Consider the following 20,216-nt stretch of genomic DNA (forward strand, 5'->3'; position numbering starts at 1 on the left):
TTCAAACACAGTACTTGCCTACGTTCCAATCGCTCATTGCGACTGCAACTAAGGTGGAAGATTTAATCCAGTTGGGTCAACTCAAAGAAGACTCATACAAGAAGCAGAATCATGCTGGACTTTGAAAAACCGTCTACAAGACCTGGTTGACAATGGGTCCATCATCCCCAGGAGCAAGCTGAACATCAACCAATCCCTTGCCTAACCATGGGATTAATGCAAAAAAAAAAATTGATGAACAAGAATCGTTCAATCCTTTCGAACTTTTCTTAGAAATAAATGAAGGTTGTGCCTGAGAAGGTTGAGATCAAGCCTCCAAAAGAACAAAGGAATTGTTCAAGACCAACAACAACATGTCTGATCGATTGAAGCATCGAGAAGAACAAAGTCACTACAGTCAATCCAATCCTAGTCCATCACAGTCCACCTAGAGTCTATCTTTTAGGGTCTAGTTTTTTTTTCTTTTCATTTTCATTTCCATTCAAGTTTTCATTCAATTCAAATTTGTAAATCTAAGTGTCTTTTGTACACAAATTTTGTCTTATCAATAAAAAGGGATCAGTTTACGTTCCAATCATGTTTATACTCTTTCCTTATCCTTTCCTGTGAAAGCACAAAAAAAATCGAAAAAAAATAAAAAAATAAAAAAAAAAATGATGATAAAAAAAGATAATAAAAATTGGCAAATAAAAATGCATTCATTTGCTCCGCATCAATCAAAACTGGGGGCATCCTAAGAAGCGCTACCAAAGGGGAAGTTTTGAAGGGTAATCATGGAAAGGATCCAGCAAAGGGTACGCAAGACTTCAAACAATACCGAGGCAAAGCCGATTGAAGGGGTTAGGGCCAGAATGGTTTCTCTGAAAACCCAGGAATGGAAGATGCTCCGACAGAGAGGTGTCTGAATTTTGAGCTTAAAAGCGACAGAATAAAGAAGTTATGTTTGGAATTGGGTTGGGTCTGCACGAAGTCGCAATGCTATCCATACACTACTCAAGTCATCTCAGAATCAAGTTGCCTAGAAATTCTTTATGGAGAGGCTGCTTCTAAGCAAGCAAAAGGAAAAACGGGACAAAAGGAACCCCTGGTCAAAAGGAAGCAAACAAAGCAAAAGAAAAAATGGGTCAAAAGGAACTTCTGCACAAAAGAAAGAAATCAAGGACAAAGCTACAGGAAATCAAGTTGTCAAAAACGGGTCAACTGCAAGCTCTCCGTTAAATTCAAGACCATCAAGGGTAGATGACAAATCATTTTAGCCATAAGGACAAAGACCAAGCGGCTGCTCACATTTTGAAAAAGCAAGTTAAAAGAAGCAGTCATTTTCACAAATTGGATGACAACAAACACCTTGAAAATCAAGCGCCAAGCATGGCACAAATACAAGTGTCCTTATAAACAAGGATCATTTCTCAAAATAAGGAAAAGGAAGAGTCTCCTCAAAATTCCTTATGGAGAGGAGAACCATGGAGGAAATAAGTTTCAAATTCAGAGGAAGATAAAGTTCAAGAAAAGGAATCAGATTAACCTCAAGAATTCAAACATGGCGAAGCCACAAACTCAAAGCATAAAAGCTTCTTCAACACTCAAGCCACTCAAGTTACCACCACAATGTGGGTATTCAAAACTCTTTGTGATGAATACAAGTCATATTTCAGTCAACCAGTGGTAAAACCACTACAACAACAAAGTCAGATTCGCCTAGAGCTCGAGTCAATAAGTTGATTCAACATCATCAAAGTCGGGAAGGAATCCCGCTAAGAAATCAAGCCAGAAATGAATTCTGCATCAACATCAAGTCGGGAATGAATCCCGTAAAGACATCCAGTCGAGAAGGAATCCCGCAAAGACATCAAGCCGGGAAGAAATCCCGCGAAGAAATCAAGTCAGAAATGAATCCCGCAAAGACATCAAGTCGGGAAGGAATCCCGCAAAGACATCAAGACGGGAAGGAATCCCGCAAAGACATCAAGCAGGGAAGAAATCCCGCGAAGAAATCAAATCAGAAATGAATTCTGTATTAATATCAAGTCGGGAAGGAATCCCGAAGAAATCAAATCGGAAATGAATTCCACAATCAGCATTAAGGCGAAATTGAATTTTGCCCCAACAGCAAGTCGAAAATAAATTCCGCACCAAGACGGAAAGGAATTCCGCACTAACATCAAGACGGAGATGAATTCCGCACTAGCTGAGCACGAAGTTCGCATCCCTGAAGGAACTACGAAAAACCTGATTCTCCCCATCCCCCGAAGAGTTCTTGGAGATACATAGGCAGCCACAAAGGCGCGGTCACAAACATAAGTTTGCATCATAAATAGCATTTTCTCTTTGCCAATATAAAAAATAAAATAAAAAAATAAAAAAAAGAGAAGAAAAGAAAAATAAAAGCTGGAGTTGAAAACCCGAAAGGGCGGCTTCAGGCAAGAATTGAGCCCGCTAGGCTAAAAACTCGAAAGGGCGGTCTAGGCAAAAGTTAGGGCAAAGAGCCTGCTAGAGTCGAAAACCCAAAAGGGCGGCTACTAGGCAAAAGTTAAGGCAAACAAAAAGTGCTTTCATGAATTCTTTTAGAGAGACCATTTTTGTAGCATAAACAGCAAAGTTGTCCTTAAAAAAAAAAAATCCCTTTCAAAGGTCTCCTTGGGAGTATATAAATCATTTTTTCCAGGAATCACTGAGTTCCTTCGAGTCACAATTCACTACAAGAAAAATTTAAGTCTCTAAATCGAGTGTCCAATGAGTCTCTAAAATCAAGTCTCCGTCACCAGTGGTCATTCCACAACGAGTCACAAAAATCGAGTCATTCTCAAAAGTTCGTTTTTAAAGCGTCACTCTTTGAAGTCATTCCTCGAAAAAAGAGAGAGAGGAAAATGTCAAGTCAATCCCCGGGGTTTCCAAAAAGACCCTAGAAAATGTCAAACATAGTCATTGAGAGGTAATTCTTTAATACCTCATCTCCACTCGGACCATCGTTTCTTCGATCCTTTCAGACGAGCGATGTTATCCACATCGTCCGTTTCCTCGAGTCATATAAGTGGCCTTGTTCTCTTTGATTCCTCAATCGATTGGACAAGCACAACACCAATGTTTTGAAGTATTCCATGGTCAGCACCATTCTGGGGGCAAGAAGTGATAAGAACCTTCACCATTCTCCCATCACAGAAGTAATCACGGAATTTTTAGTCTTTCATTAAGAAGAAATTCTATTTCAGCTAATAAGGGCATCATTTCTCTCAAGCAGGGGGCAAAATCCTCCAAGTCAGATTCAGGGGCAAGTGTTATAAAAAAAAAAACAACACAACCCAGGGTGAAACCCAACCATTGTCAATCTCCCATACACAAACCCAGGATAGAACCTGGTCAATGGTTAACCTTTTTTTTTTTCTTTACATAAAACCTAGGGTGAAACCCTAACCAATAACCAACCATTTTTTCATCCGAAGTCGAGCCATTTGATCATTTCGACTTTAGGTGGACCCTTGGTTCTCAAAGAAAAAAAAAACAAAAATAAAACAAATCTCTTTTTAAGCCCTCATTAAGAGGCAAAACATCTTTTCAAGTCCTCTAAGAGGCAAAATCTCTTTTCAAGCCCTCATTAAGAGGCAAAACATCTTTTCAAGTCCTCTAAGAGCCAAAATCTCTTTTCAAGCCCTCATTAAGAGGCAAAATCTCTTTTCAAGCCCTCATTAAGAGGCAAAACATCTTTTCAAGCCCTCATTAAGAGGCAAAATCTCTTTTCAAGCCCTCATTAAGAGGCAAAACATCTTTTCAAGTCCTCTAAGAGGCAAAATCTCTTTTCAAGCCCTCTAAGAGGCAAAATCTCTTTTCAAGCCCTCATTAAGAGGCAAAACATCTTCCCAAGTCCTCTAAGAGGCAAAATCTCTTTTCAAGCCCTCATTAAAAGGCAAAATCTCTTTTCAAGCCCTCATTAAGAGGCAAAACATCTTCCCAAGTCCTCTAAGAGGCAAAATCTCTTTTCAAGCCCTCATTAAGGGGAAAACATCTTTTTCAAGTCCTCTAAGAGGCAAAATTTCTTTTCAAGCCCTCATTAAGAGGCAAAAACATCTTTGAGTTGCAAACATAAATCCATGCATTTGATCATTTCATTTCAAAGAAAAAAAACCAACGGCGGGGTTTCCTCCTCTGCCCATCCTCAAAATTTGCTCCTTCAGACGGCTACTGGCTCTCATAAATCATTTTTATGATAGCCAGTGGGGGGCAACTGTGAATACTCAAATTTTGAGGCTCAAAAAGCTAGTTTTCCCGGCCGCAGCGGTGGCGGCCGCCCTTAAAGGCGCCGCCGGTGACAACGGCTGCAGTCGCCTGTGAATACGCATTTTTTGAGGCTCACAAAGCCTGTTTTTCTCGGACTGCAGACAGTCCGGCCGGACCGGAGGCCATTTTAGAAGTTTACCGAAAGCATGCCAATATGGTACTTAAAACGTCCGGGACGTCGCGAGGATCACGAAACTGGTCCCGGAATATTTTTTGGAGGTCTAGAACTCCCGGAAAAGCCTCCGGAGCAAAAAAATCAGCAGAACCGTCGACCCAGCCACCGAGGTCCGGCGGCCGGCGGCTCAGGCCGCCAAAACAGTCCGATTTTGCCTATAAATTGGCCCTGAAGCCCTCAGTTTTACACACTCAGTCTGTGTTGACGGACGCTCCTTCTCCCCTACGCTCCTTGCGATTCTTTTACTGCTTTTTCTGCATTTTTAATTTATTTTTTATTGCTTTCCTGTTGTGATACTTGGTCACTTAAATTAAATTAATTTTAATTAATATTCCCCAAACGAGGAGCTTAATCTGGAGCTAAGAAGTGGCCGATGACTGACCCAGGTAATAAATTTTAGCACTTCATGCATATTTCTCTTCTACTCCTAAATTCTACAATTGCATAAAAGCATTCACGTCAATCATTAGGCAAATAAACTGCCTCAATTAAATAAATTTAGGCCAAACGCCCGGTTAATCAATAATCGTGGTGTTAAGCTTAAATCCGACAATATTGGCTAAAAAAGCCTAGTTAATCAATAACTATGGTGAAATTGCCTTTATTTCGAACAAATTCGGCTTAAGTCCAATTAATCAATAATTGTGACTAAAAGGCCTTAATTAGACACGTTTTCCCGGCAATAAATTGCCTACATTGCAAGTCAATCAATCACTTTTGGTAAACAAATTGCCTATAAGTAGATTAATCTTTTCTTAGCGACAAATCGCTTAAATCTTTTTGGCTAAAAGCCTTCGAATAATAAATTTTGGCAACAATCGCTTAAATAATCATCTTTGGCAAACATATTGCCTAAATCAACCTTTTTGGCTAAAAGCCTTCAAATTAATCAATCTTTTGGCTAAAAGCCTTCAAACAATCATTTTGGCGACAATCGCCTAAATCACATCAACTTTTGGTAAAAATTGCCTAAATCAATTCATTTTGGCTAAAAGCCTTCAAATAATCAATTTTGGCGACAAACGCCCAAATCAATCAAACTTTTGGCAACAAATTACCTAAATCAAGCTTTTGGCTAGAAGCCTTCAAATACCAACTTTTGGCACAAATGCCTTAATCACTTTGGCGACAAATCGCCTAACCTTTTTTTGGCAATAAATTGCCTAAATCAACATATTTTGGCTAAAAGCCTTCAAATACCGACTTTTGGCACAAATGCCTTAATCATTTTGGCGACAATCGCCCAACAAAACATCTTTTGGCAATAATAAGCCCAAACATCAATTTTTGGCAAACTAATTGCCTAAATCAATCCTTTTGGCTAAAAGCCATTAAAATCAACATTTTTTGGCATCAAATGCCTAATCAAATCAATCAATTTTCAGGCAAAATACCTAAACAAAATGCACAAAGCATACACACACCCATGCATAAAGCATACCCATTCAAAGCCCTCTAAAAGAGGCCTGTCGAACTACGTTGACTTTGATCTTCCATTCAAACGGAAGTACGTAGGCACGTTTGGGATTTAACCCCGAGTGGCAAGTCGAAATCACATAAACATTTTCAATTACATCATCTTCCTTGCAGAACATTCATTCATAGGTTAGTTCATCAGTATGACATAGTTTCGGGATCCAACTCGGGTTCGTAGACCATGCCTTAAACATTGGGTTAATTAATCTAGTAATTAGGTTAATTAAAATTGGAGTCACTTAGGGTTTTTTCCTAGTTTACCCTAAAATAATTAAACAAGGTGGCGACTCATACATTCACGTGCATTTCTGCCTTTAGTCACATGCATTCATATGCCTATGATATTTTGGGGTAGGGGTTCACACTATCTTTCCTTATTAAATATTCCATCATAATTCCATATTCATAAATCACATATTAATCACATAACAATACTTAAATTCTCATAATTCATACATAATTTCATAATTCCATATTATGTTCATAATAAAATACTCTATCATGGCATAAAAATTCATATCATCTAATTAAATTCATAATCATAGTATATTTTCACATAATCACTCATAATTCACTAATTAGCACAAATTCTAAGACTATGACACAATTCCCAATGCACTAATTTTTAACATAGTATAATACTATCTAATTATTCCATGTTCTATTTGTTTTCTAATATTCTCCTAATTGGGACTTAAGTGGATCAATTAATTAATTGATCTAAGAGGGTTCTTAAACCCAATATTTCATTAACTTCCTAAATTATATTAATTAGCTACCTAATTTATTTAGTAGTCATAAAATCCTATTATTTTTAATATTCCAATTACTTACCAATTAAGTACTTAATTAATCTAGATATCACCAATTAACTACCTATCCACTTAATTAAATTACTACTAACCAATTAATTTATTACTACTACTTAATAATCACTAATTCTAATTAATCATCATCTTAATTAAAGCCAAATTATAATTTGGTCCTTAAAGTCCTCATTAATTATAAATGGGTCTCACTTTGGAATTAAATGTACAAAGCATATTAATTTATCCATAGTCTACAATTAATCCTTTTTAAGGGTCCAATTTATAATTATAGTCCTTAATTAGTCCCAAAGTGCTATTTAGTCCATAATTAGTGAAATTTTCATTTTTAGTTCTTGGAAAATGTCATATACTACATTAAAGTCTTCTTTTTGCCCAAATACACTATAAGCTTAGGGAATTTGTAACATCCCTTCCCGGTCCACCCGTAAATCCGAATAAACCGAGCCGAGACGCTACAAACTGGTTGACTGAATGAACTGACATGCTGAAATCATAATGTATAATGAATCTAATATCATGCTGAGATTGCTTATAGTAATAATGTACTGAATATTTACAAGACATGATACTAGTTACAAAATGGATTGGGCCCAACTGTGTGCCTCGTACATGCCATAAAAGAATAACAAAATGAGTTTCTACCCTGAAGACCGAGTCTTCTACAGATGAATGGCAGCAGTTGTAAACGGACCCTCTACGAACTAGTCTCAAAACCTGCGATTTAAACAGGTAACTAGCTGAGCAAATAAAGCTCAGTGGATATCTCAACATAAAACAACAATAAGCACACATATAAGCAAAAAGCATTATGTAAGCACATATAATCACACATAACATGCGGCTTTCATTTTACCTTAATGATCTTTCTTACTGTTTATTTTACTGTATGATTCATGCAATAGCAAGTTAAAATATCTGTATGGCTCCATAAGGTTATAGTGAAACCGAAGTGATAAGATAAACTGTATGAAACTGTATGAATACTGTATGCTTGGCTGCTATGGCCTGTATAATCATATCCACTCAACGGCCTGTAGCCGGAGTTCCAAACTGTATGGGGCGCAGATCTGCTATTCTATGTCGCGACACAGCCTTATCTACATGGTTTCTACCCAACCTCAATGGAGCTTCATATTAGCATATCAACAATGTAACACAATAGCACATAAATGGTTTTACAACTTCATAGTTCATCATATTGATTTGAGTTCACATCATATAAATACTTACATGTTGTTTTAATCCATGTTCTTATGTTGTATTTTTGTTTTACAATGATTGGATGCATGCATGATGAGCAAAGGAAGTTAATTGCATAGGAAATGAAGACAAAAAGAATGTCAAAGCATCAATCGCGAGCGCGACATGCCAAGTCGCGAGCGCGAGAATGTCAAATGAGAGTCAGAGAGTTTCTGGCTCAAAGTCGCGACCGCGCAACCTTAGTCGCGAGCGCGAGACCAAGTCGCGAGCGCGTCTTCAACCCTCGCGAGCGCGAGATGTACCATTTGAGAGTCAGAGAGGTTTCTGGCTCAAGTCGCGACCGCGCAACACAAGTCGCGAGCGCGAGATGAAGTCGCGAGCGTGCTTGTGGAGTTCGCGAGCGCAAAATGCGCAAACTGAGAGTCAGAGAGCTTCTGGCCAAAGTCGCGACCGCGTATGTGGAATTCGCGAGCGCGACACGCTGCCCAGCCTGCGCGGCACGCGCGACGTGATTCCAGACTGTACAGTCTGTATTCTTTTGGCCATAACTCTCAATATACAACTCCAAATTGAATGATTCAAAAGCCCACGTAAAGATAACACATAGAGGAACAAATAACTCTTCTATGACACTTCCTAATTCCCTCATTAAATAGGGTCAAAATCAAGATGAAGTCCTCCCCTATTTTCAACATAAACTCAATACCTCCCCTGTTTTCTCACCACTACCATTCTCCAACATAAAGCAATATATTGTCTCAATAGCAACACACCACACAAATTCTCATGCAAAGACAATAATAAAAATCAAGAGATATCAAACCTTTACTCCAAAAACGCATGAGCTCTGTTCTAGCTTCTCTTCTCTACACTCTTTGAACTTCCTTCACCTATAATAAAAATTCTTATCACTTATCTACGATATAACTCAATTAGAGGTTGAATAGCATAAAGCTTCAAGAAATTCTACTTACTTGGAGAACTAGAGGTTGCCTTAATGCTTAACTACCATGAAAATGGATGGAGAAGGGAAAGAGATGAAGAGAAAGATGAAGGAGATAAAGAGGAAGATGAAGATGAAGAAAACGTTGAAGATGAAGGTGAAGAAAATGAAGAACGCAAGGTCAAATGGAAGGCTCGTATACTTCCCAACCATCTCTTTAATTGTATGATGCAATTACCAAATAAGACCTACATTTCTACATGTTACCTTTTAATACCTCAACTTAATATTCTAGGGCAAGTAAATCCACTTATAAACCCATTCTACCCCAACCGGGTTTGGTTCAACTCGACTCAACTCAACTCTATGCAAAGACTCGACTATGCAAAGACTCGACTCGGTAGGGTGTCACAGAATTTGCCTTTTAGTCCTTAGAATATGTTCCAAATAGTCCTCACCACATGTCAAAATTGTGCAATAGTCCTTCATTGTTTCGCCAGCTATAGTTAGTGCACTAAATATACATTAAATCAAATTAGCTTTTCAATTAATCATCATTAAACATCATATAATCAAGATAAACATTTAATTTGATAAACCAAACACAAAACTATGAAAACATAGCCATGAAGGTTCTTCCAAGCATGAAAAATGGATTAAATCATTACCAAATCAACCAAATAGCATCCTTAGCACTTATATTCAAGAAATATAACATCAAAACATGATTTTAAGTAGTTCCTTTAGAAAGGCGGCAACTATATATTCTGTCCTAGTTTAGAATACATGAAGAAATCATCAAACAAAGCATTTAATACATAAAAGTGAAAGTTTACATAAAGATCATGGCATTTAATGGAAGAAAAACATATTGACAAATTCAAATCTCAAGAAAATATGTATAAACATCCTAAATATATTAAAATGAGAATAAAGCAATAACCTTGAAAATCACTAACCCTCCACCACCTCCTTTCCTTTTGATTTAGAAGATTCACCTCCTAAACCAAAGAAAAAGTAAACTTTTCTTAACATCTTACATGAACATAATTTTTAATGCATGAACATAATATATATGATATAAAACATATGGATCTAGTCTTAGTTTAAAAATAAATAGAGAAGGAGTAGAGAGGAAAGAATTAGTAAAATAAATGAGAGTTCTTTACCTTGAAAGCTTATATTTTCTTAAAACAATTATATTATCTTAAAGATCTGGGAACAACATAGTTTATTTTGGTGAGAAGATGATGGGTTTAGAGAGGTGCTTAGGGGCTTAGATGGTTCGGCCAAAGTGTGGTCTTGTGTGAGAGAAAGAAGAAAGAAGATAAAAGAAGAAAATGAAAAGAAAATAAAAAGAAAGAAAGAAGGAAAAAGTTCGAGTGTGAGAGAACTCCAAATTATGAGATGAGAACATTTTCCTTCACATGCTTGGAGCATATGTGAGCATGTGGTGCAATCAAATGCTTTGTGGTGCACTATCAGCTCCTCTTTTCTAGTGATTGGTGAGATTGCATTACGATAGTTAGAGTGAAGTGGAGATTATTGATGATGTATCAAAATCTCATTTGTGCTTGGGTGGAGATAAGATGAGTTCGCCTTTGTCTTGTAGTGGCATGGAAAATAATTTATATTTAGCTTATTTTGTCTTTATTATAGAATGTTTGTAAATTGTTTTCTCTTTTAAATTTAAAGGCTAGAATCACATACACACACATTATTATGACATAATAATTGACTGACATACTACTATTACACTATATTTCAAAACACAGTCTCATGATACTATAAATTACCAAAATGCCTCTATGACACTGTAATTTACCAGAATAACTATATGTCATCCAGAATCTTATTAAATCATATTAATGCATAATTAGACTTTAAAAATAATTTAATGCATGTTAATAATATGTTATGAAAATGTGGATGTGACACTATTGATGGCTGCTCGAATCTTCAATTCTTCTCTAACATTTTTGGCAAATCTAAAATTCAGGTCACTTGGTTATTTTTATCTGTTTCATCAGTAGGTGAGTGGCGCCATTTTAAATTGATTTTTTTTTTTTTCAATTGTTGAGTTCATCAAAAAAAGTCAATAGACTGACACCATTTAGCAGCAAGACTTATGTTCTTTGTTTACATAGATATTATTTGGTTTTTAAAAAAGAAAAAATAGAGATGAATAGGAGGCAAAATGGTCATGTATAAGATTTGCTTTATGATTAGATTTGATTTGAGGATTCTAGGAAGGTCAGAGAAGAGGAGAGGTCATGGTGATTAGGTGTGAGGGACATAAGAGAGATGAGAGTGGAGAGCGAAAAATAAAGTCAAAGTGAAAATAAACAAGGTGGAGGAGATAATGCCTAGTTGTAAAGAAAATTATTTTAAAAAAAATACACATATGCTGCCACTTAGCATTCCGATAGGAATAACGGGCAAAGGTGTTTTTCTATTACGCAAATCGGAGTTAAGAGATTTTAGTGTTACAAATTGAATTCAAGGACAACAATGTGATAGTGGCTATAATTCAGGGACGACGGGTGAAAATAAACCCTTCTTCCAAAGAGATGGGTAAGTTATATTAGAAGAGAAATCTGTCTCTTGTGAAAGAAGGTAACCAAAAGCAAGATGATATCCATTGTTAACTATATAAATCATATTATTTAGTTAGTGTCAAACAATATAATATGTCAACCTTCTATGGCTAAGAGGAATAGCCTTCATATGTTGAGCTCTAAAAGGACAAAAAATAGAGTTAATAGGTCTTCACCACATCTTGATTGATTAGTTCACGCACACGAGCATCCTCCATCAACCGATTAATAGGTGAGTAAACCTGAAATGTGCTTTATCTCGAAAGCCATCTGTCCATGCATATACGTATTAGCTCACCATTACCAAAACAAACAATGGGACTCCGTCTCAATAATCATTTAGTTGCCATCAAACTTTCTCATGCATAGCTGGGATTAAAATCTTTATTTGCTTCAAAAAATGATGATCAAGAATAATATCTTACCTTTAAACACAGCCAAAAGCGAATCTAGGAACTTCAATTATCCCTAACATTATTTAGCAAAAATGGTCGAATTAAACTGGTTGTTAGATGGATTTAGACTTAATGAAAAACAAACTAAACCAAATAAAAAAATTATTTTTTTATTAAAATTAAATTAAACCGAGTATTTTTTTTTTTTTTTTTTTGATTACTTTTTTTTTTTTTTTTTTTTGGGAAAACCTTATTTATATCTTATATATGGAGAATCCAAAATGTCAGAATTAACAATGCCTTTAAGTAATTGAGGCAAAGAAGCAAATGTAGTAAAAATACAATTAATTGAGTACAATCTGCTGAAACGAGCCAAGAAATTAGCTGCTTGATTCCCCTCACGATAGATGTGGCAGAAAGAGACATTGAATCCCGAGACTAAATTCTTGATCTGAATGACAAACCGAGGCGTTCTAGCTGAAGTTGAGGAAGTGATGAAGTCGATGGTAGTTTTTGAGTCACTCTCTATAATAAGGGGAAAGGTGTTTAAGCTTTGACACCATTTGAGACTGAAAAATAAGGAATTTAGTTCAGCGTCTGTAGAGTCTCTGGCATGAATTGGGAAGCAGTATGCGGCAATGAGGCTACCTAAATGATCTCGAATTATGGCTCCTCCTGCGGAAGAAGAAGAAGAGTATGAAGCATCAACGTTGAGCTTGTAAAATCCAGCTTGTGGTTTTACCCAAGATACCAGCTTAATTTTCAATTTATTGCCGAAGAATTCAGGAAGGTAATCTTCAAATAATCTTCAAACCGAGTATATTAAAAATCAAGTTGAATCAAAAAAAGTTCAATTTTGTCTATTCGGTCAATTTTACAACGACATGGTTTGAAACAATTATCAAAATATGTGTGTTTTCATAGGGATATAGTAAATTGCTTAAATGATTTCTTAAAAGATATATAACTCACCAATGATTTTGAAAATCGAACCGGACCGGCCGGTTGGACCGATTAACTCACGAACCAATGGTTGATTCGGTCTAGTTGATGCTAAAAATCGAATGAGCAAAAAAGCGAGTTCAACCGGTCAAAACCAGTAAAAATTGGAAACCGAATGACCTGGACTGAACCCAATTTTTAATAAATCAGTGTAACTTTAATGCTAAATCATTTCTTCAACTATATCATATTGGCTTTGGAATAGTTTTTAGTCATTAAAATAAAGATTATTGCTAAAAAAAAGAAAAAAACACATAAAAATGCCATAAATAAACATTGATAAAAAAAGAAGATGAAGAAAGAAGCCATAATAAAAACTGATGATAGAGAAGAAGACAAAAAAAAAAAAAAAAAAGAGAAGAAATAGAATAAAAAAAAGTATGTGAGAACATACTAAAACATCTTTACATATCTAAATCAAGTTCATGTTTATATATGTTTTAGAATTGAGAGGTTGACGGCCAGATTAGCAGGAGGAAGGGCGGCCTCGCCCTGAAATGAAACAAAAATATTAACGTTACTTAAAAAACTGAAAAATGAAGTGAAAAATTATGAAATTCCTATATTATACACAAAAAGCACGCAAGCTTTCAAATAATAACAAATCGTGGCCAAGTGGGGCCTTAGAAGAATAATGCTTGGGATTTTATTTTTTATTTTGATATCTTAAGTTTACTTTTTTTTTTTTATCAACTAAGGTTTGTCTGAATTTTGCAGAAATATATAATTTGTCCAAAAATTATTTCTTTTTTGGTAAAATTTACATCTTGAACTTGCACCAAAAACAAAAGCCCAATTCTTTATAAAAAATAAATAATATTATTAAATAATAAAAATTATTTAAAAGTTTAAAATTGGAAATGAACGAAAATTATTTAAAAATATAACAATAATAATAATAAATTACGTTATCTTGTCTTTGATTTAAAAAATAACTAAGCAAAATATTTGATTTAAAAAATTATAGAATAAAAATATTTGAGTATATTGAATATTTGGTTTGAAAAATATTTGTTATTTTTTAATTATATTTTATTTAAATGAATTTTTTTTTTTTTTTTTTGGTTAAAAAATAGACTTTTGGTTCATATTGTGCAAATTCAAAGAGTAAACTATGCAAAAAATTGACTTTTGAGCTTGCTCCCAAGTTCAAAAGCAAGTCGAGCTATTTATTCCAACTATTTAAAAATTCAATTTGTTCATAAAAGCCACTTCTTTATTATATTTTGCGTAAAATAATTATTTTCCTATCATGCCACTTCTCTTGTCCAACTCACACCAAATAATCATAATCCAATGCTCAAACTAAACCCTATCTATCATTTCTTCCTTACCAAGTCAAATAAAAATACTATTGATAAGATGCATTTTTGGTTTCATTATTCTTGCTAGCTAATAACTAACAGCAATTAGTGATAGCTAATAGTATGTGATTGATTTCAGTTAGCTAATTAATTTTGGTGTTTGATAAAATTTCAAAAATTATTACTTTTAAAATATAAAATGACCCCGTAAGGGTACAAAATATTTTTTATATATTACGATGAGCTAAATCATTAAGACAAATCTCAAACTTTGCAGATAGTTTTAATTGTATTATAAATCCAATTTTCTTTTCCTAGTACCATAAACTTTAACTTTAGTTATAATAGCAACATAATTTCAAATTGTACCCAATATTAAAATAAAAAAAATAATATTTTACTCATTAAATTGGATATAATTTATTTTCAAATTGCATCCAATATTAAAATAAACAATAATATATTCATCTTCAAAATAAAATACTTTTTATTTATTTATATAATGTTGAGAACAATTAATGGTTTTATAAAAATAAAACTTACAGTAATGAACACAACTTATTTTTATAAGTGATCTAACTTAAATATAATTTCAATAAACCTAACTAAAATTCTATGCTTAAAAAAATGGCAAAACAAAATTTAAACTAATATTATATGCTTATAGTTAATGAAAATTTATTATTTTACTTGGATTTTTATGAATTTAAATAAAAGATTCTAACTAATATTAGTTAGGATATTATTGAACGGTGAGTGTTACTTAATCTGACCATATTAATCCAATGAAAATTAATATTTTATTCATTAAATTGGGTATAATTTGAAATTAGGGTGATATTGTAACCAAAATTTTAAGATGGATATATTATTTTTTAAAATGTGTTATATAAATAACATATACTAAGTACCTTTTTTAAGATAAAAATATTATAGAAAATTTTTATTTTAAATAACTAAAAATGAAATGTTCAAAGAAAATTATTAATAATTATTTTTATAAGATCGATGAAGTTCAAATATAATATAATTATAAATCAATTAGTAACTAATAAAAAAAATTTTCAAAACATAGTTGATGAATCAACAGTTGATTGGAACTTCAATCAACTATCAGTTACTTATTAAAATTATTACCAAACACCTACGTACAACCTAGTGGTTGATTATGAATTAGCTATCAACTGCACAAATCAGTTAAATTAAATACTCTTTTAAATCCATATGGCAATCCAATCACTTAAACCCTCTCTATTTCGACTCAAAAAAAATAAATATATATTTGTGGGAAGAAGGAAGTGTCACATTAATCTAAATACTAAGTATTTTAGCAATGAGGCTATAAATGAGACGAGTCTCTTATGAGCTATCTCGGTTCGATAAAATCTTGTTATAGCTCATTCGATAAGCTTATTGAGCTAAGCTGTCGATCTCATTTAATAAACAAGCTTGAATTTAAGCTCAACTCATTAGCTCGTGAGCCAACTTTACCGAGTGAAGCTCGCGAGCTGTCGAGCTGAATTGAGTTCAAGCCATACTTGTGCTCAAGCTCAGATTTTTGAGCTCAAAACCTACTCGAGCTTGAGCTCGAGCATATCATTATCGAACAAGCTCAAGCTTGTCAAAGTTTAGCTCCACTCATTTACAACTCTTGTTTAGCAATTTAAAAAAGAATATCATTTTTGTCAAATCACTTTTTTTAAAAAAATATTTTTGTCCCTAAAAAAGTATATATATTCTCTTTGAGGGGTGGACAACAAGGTAAATACCAATTTACTGAAAATGTCATGCTTTAGTATTAATATAGGGATACATTAATAAAATGTAGGTTAAAGTCTTTGTTTAACTATATTTTCTTAACTTGTATAAAAGTAGAAACGAGTCTATAGAAGGAAATTAGTTTTGTTTTCCCTTAAATGATCATTAATTATTTATTCACTTCGTTTTATTATTATTATTTGTTTTTTGGTAAAATCACTCTCATCTTCTTCACATAACTTTGTCTTATTCTTCTTTCTAATGTCCCTTTCTTTCATCATTGATAAAATAGTTAATTACAAAAAATAAAATAAAATAAATAAAAGTGTGATTCTATGCACAGGACTACATGAGTATGTTTGCAAAAGAAAAAAAATAAGAAAAGAAAAGAAAAGGAAACCCAAGGAAGAGGAATTGGGGGTTACAGAATTTTGCTATGATGGTTTATTTTGTCCTTTTAGCAATCTGGATTTTTTTAATGAAATTTGTATCATGTTTGTTTTCTTTTTTAAAAGAAATGAGAAAACCAAAGATTAAAGATTCAAAGAAAAACAATGTTGATATTCCCTCGTTTTGTTTAACCTATTACTCCATCCGTTCCAAAAAGATAATTCATCTTTCCTTTTTGATTTGTCTCAAAATATAATTCACTTTTCTTTTTTGCATTATACTTAATCCTTAAATTGTCTACTATACCTTTCTTAAATTTTATCTTATTTTCAATAACTCTCATTAATTTTTAGTTATTATTTTAATATAATAATTACTCATGTATTATTTAAGATGGACATAATAGTATGAATAAAATTATCTTTTAATCATATTTCTTAATATGTGTGAAAATAAAAAATGTCCTTTAATATGTCCTTTAATCTTTTTCGGACTGAGGGAGAAATTTTTAAGGTTTATTTTGTTTCACTTTAAGTAAGAATTTATTGCAAATTTACTTTTTTATGCTTATTTATTGAATTTCACTAAGAAAAAATTGGATTTAAAAAGGTAAAAGAATATTGAAGTAATTTGAAATGAAAATTTTATAGAATTAAGATAAATTAATATTTTTTTCATTCTATATGAAAAACAATTTTAGTGGAATGGAATGAGTAAATTTAATTAAATAAAAGTCATTGTTCTTGTTTTATTTTTTTTAAAAGGATAATTTGCATGTTTTTGAGTTGTATGTTGTGGAGCAAGTACATTAGCTATTACTAAAGGTCATTACCTATGAATTAAAGATTACTGTTATGACTCTCCAGCCCAAATTTCTTTGGGCCAATGGAATTTAGACTAGGAAGAATTAATGAAATTTATTAAGAACTATAAAAAACAGACACGTGTCTGGATAAGTCGTGAAAGTGTAAAAAAATTACTTAATATGACAAATTGCATAAAAATGTAAAGGACACATTTCAATCAATAGGCCTTGGCCACTCTTGGCCTACCTTTTGAAAAGCAGAAAGTAAATCAATGAAATTATATATTTCACAAGAATAATATTACTAAATGCAATGATTTATCATAATGAGTGGCGAAAGGTGAAATAAATTAAAGAAAATATAATCTTGCTAATAATAGCAATAACTTAAAAAGATGTGTAATTTTATAATCCATTCATTTTGTTAAAATTGACGGTTTTCAACTTTTCACAAAAATAAAAAAAAAATAAATCGAATCACCCAAATTATGAAAAATAAATATAATGCTTGTAAATTGATGTTCATTTAATTGAGACAAAAATTTAATGCATATATCTAGACAATAGTAAAATTAGAACAAATTAATTAATGATACTTTGATTTCTTAAAATTGTCATCTAAATAAAAAAAGGGTTCAAAATGGTCAAATTTAACCAAACAGATGAAGTAATTCACTTAATTTTATAAAATACAGATGTTCCTTATTGAATTTTAATAAAAAGTACGTGTTTTTTTTGTAAATTGGCAATTTAAAGAAAATAAATTTAACCTTATACAAAACAACACATATTGTTTTGCAATTGAGTACCTTCTATTATTGATGGATTTAGAATAGGAGGAGGACAAGATACATTAAATACCGATTTTTCGAGGTTATTAGTAAATGCGGTTTAATAAAATGATAAACTGTTAACGGTAGGTAAATCATTTATATAAAATTTGATAAATGATAAGCTATTTGATAAATTATCCAAAAATTTAAAATATTTGATTTATCAATCTACTCCAAAACGATGTTCTTTCAATTTCTTTTGTTTTTGCTTTTTAAAAGCCAACCTTTGTATATTATATCAATTCGATAAATAGTAAAGCTCTATTGATAAATTAATAAATTTCTAATTTGGTAAATATGTAAATTAATCGATAAACGATAAATGCTCAATCGGTAAATCAGTAAATATAAATTCAGCAAATAGTTAATTGAACATCAAATGTATATGATTACTGCTAATTTTTAAATCATCACTTTTAAAAAAATATATATTGCCTTTTATAAAATTTTTATGAATTACAAAATATTGATAAAAAATATATTCTATTTTACAACTCACCAAGTCGGTATAAACTTGAAGTGATTTTATAAAAATCCTCCAACACTTATAGCTTTTAGCATCCGAAGATCGTTATAGCTTTTAGCATCCAAAGATCGTGGTCATGTCACGTGTGGAACTACACCAAGAAAAGTGTACATTTATTATTATTATTATTTTCATTATTAGGTAAAAAATAGGTAGGAGGAGTCGCTTTGTTGGTTATAGCAATTAATTTTTTGCAAAAAACTGAAAAGAAAAATAATAGATAAAGATGATGTGGCAAAATTTGGTAACAAAGTATTATTTTATAAATTAACCTGAATGGGATAGTTTTAGTGACTATGAATAATTACGGAAATAGTTGTCATGGCTTAGGTCATTGATTTGATCTATCACAATGCAAATTCCTCTCAAGCCAACTGCTTTGACTTCGAAGTTGAGTGTGGTTGTTTGCTTTTAATTTTATTTTAACTAGAGGTGTAATTCAGACAGTAAGGAATAAAATGACCTCATTCTAATTTTATTTCAAAATATTTTAGAATTTGAGATTATTCCAAATATTTTTTGGAATTTAAAATTTTATCATATACCATCTTATTGAAATTCGGTTTGGAATTTGGTAGTTCCAAATTTCTTAATCATAAATACAAATCTAACATGGTATAACAATTTTTAAGATGTAAATTTTTAAATCTAAAAAAGAATAATCACCATATTTTTATATATACATACTAAAAAGATATGATTAAATTTAAAAAAAAAATTAATATCACATATAACTAAATAAAATATTTAATCTTACATTTTTATAGATAGTAGGTATATTTCACCCCTAACATTTAATAACTCAGTTCATATAATTAACATCTTAATAATTAATAATTAATAATAATATTATAAAATCAACAAAAGATAATGTCATTCATATTAGGATATATCAGTACAATCAGTCACCAAATTCATTAAAAAATGTTAAATCTATAAAAAATATATATTATGAATCTAAGCATACTAAAATATTTCAAACCATATAATTTAATAAAAAGTAAGATATTATAACTAAAATCATAATTTTCAACACAAGAAATTATATATGAGTATTTAAGCACATAGTATATATTAATTACTAATTAGGATTAGGGTTAAAATATTCTATTAAATTACGTAGTTCTAGAATTAAATAGAGTTTTCTTTAAAAAAAAGAAAATTAAAGATATTTAATTATAATATTTAATTGAAGATTTTATTTTAAAATATATAATTACAAATTAAAGAATAATAAAATAAAAATTCGATATATGGATTGGAATATGAAATTTTATTTTTTGTTTCCATTCCATATTCCATATACCAATATTTTAAAAATTACATCCCATTTTAAATTTTATATTTCAAAATTTCATTCCAAATTTATATTTGGTTTGAAATTTCGATTTGGATTGGAATATTTCGATCCAACTTACACACTTAATTTTAACTCATTCAACATTTCAACTGTTCAGCAAAATTAATTGTTTGGGTATTTTTTATAAAACATTACATAAGTTAATTTTTATATAATGTTATTTTAACATGTAAAAGTTAATTCAAATGTAATGTTACCGAATACTATAAAAAATAAAGTTTAATCAAAACGCTAAAAGCTACTTAAAAAGTTGTTGAATAACACAACCTTTAACTTGTAAAATTATTTTATTGAATATTTTAATTAATAAAAATTAAGTCGATTAAACATTTATTAAGTTATTGTAAAAT

This window comes from Jatropha curcas, chromosome 8, assembly GCF_041381405.1.
Source record: "Jatropha curcas cultivar XTBG-Jc1 chromosome 8, XTBG_Jcur_1.0, whole genome shotgun sequence".
In the NCBI taxonomy this organism is placed as follows: domain Eukaryota; kingdom Viridiplantae; phylum Streptophyta; class Magnoliopsida; order Malpighiales; family Euphorbiaceae; genus Jatropha; species Jatropha curcas.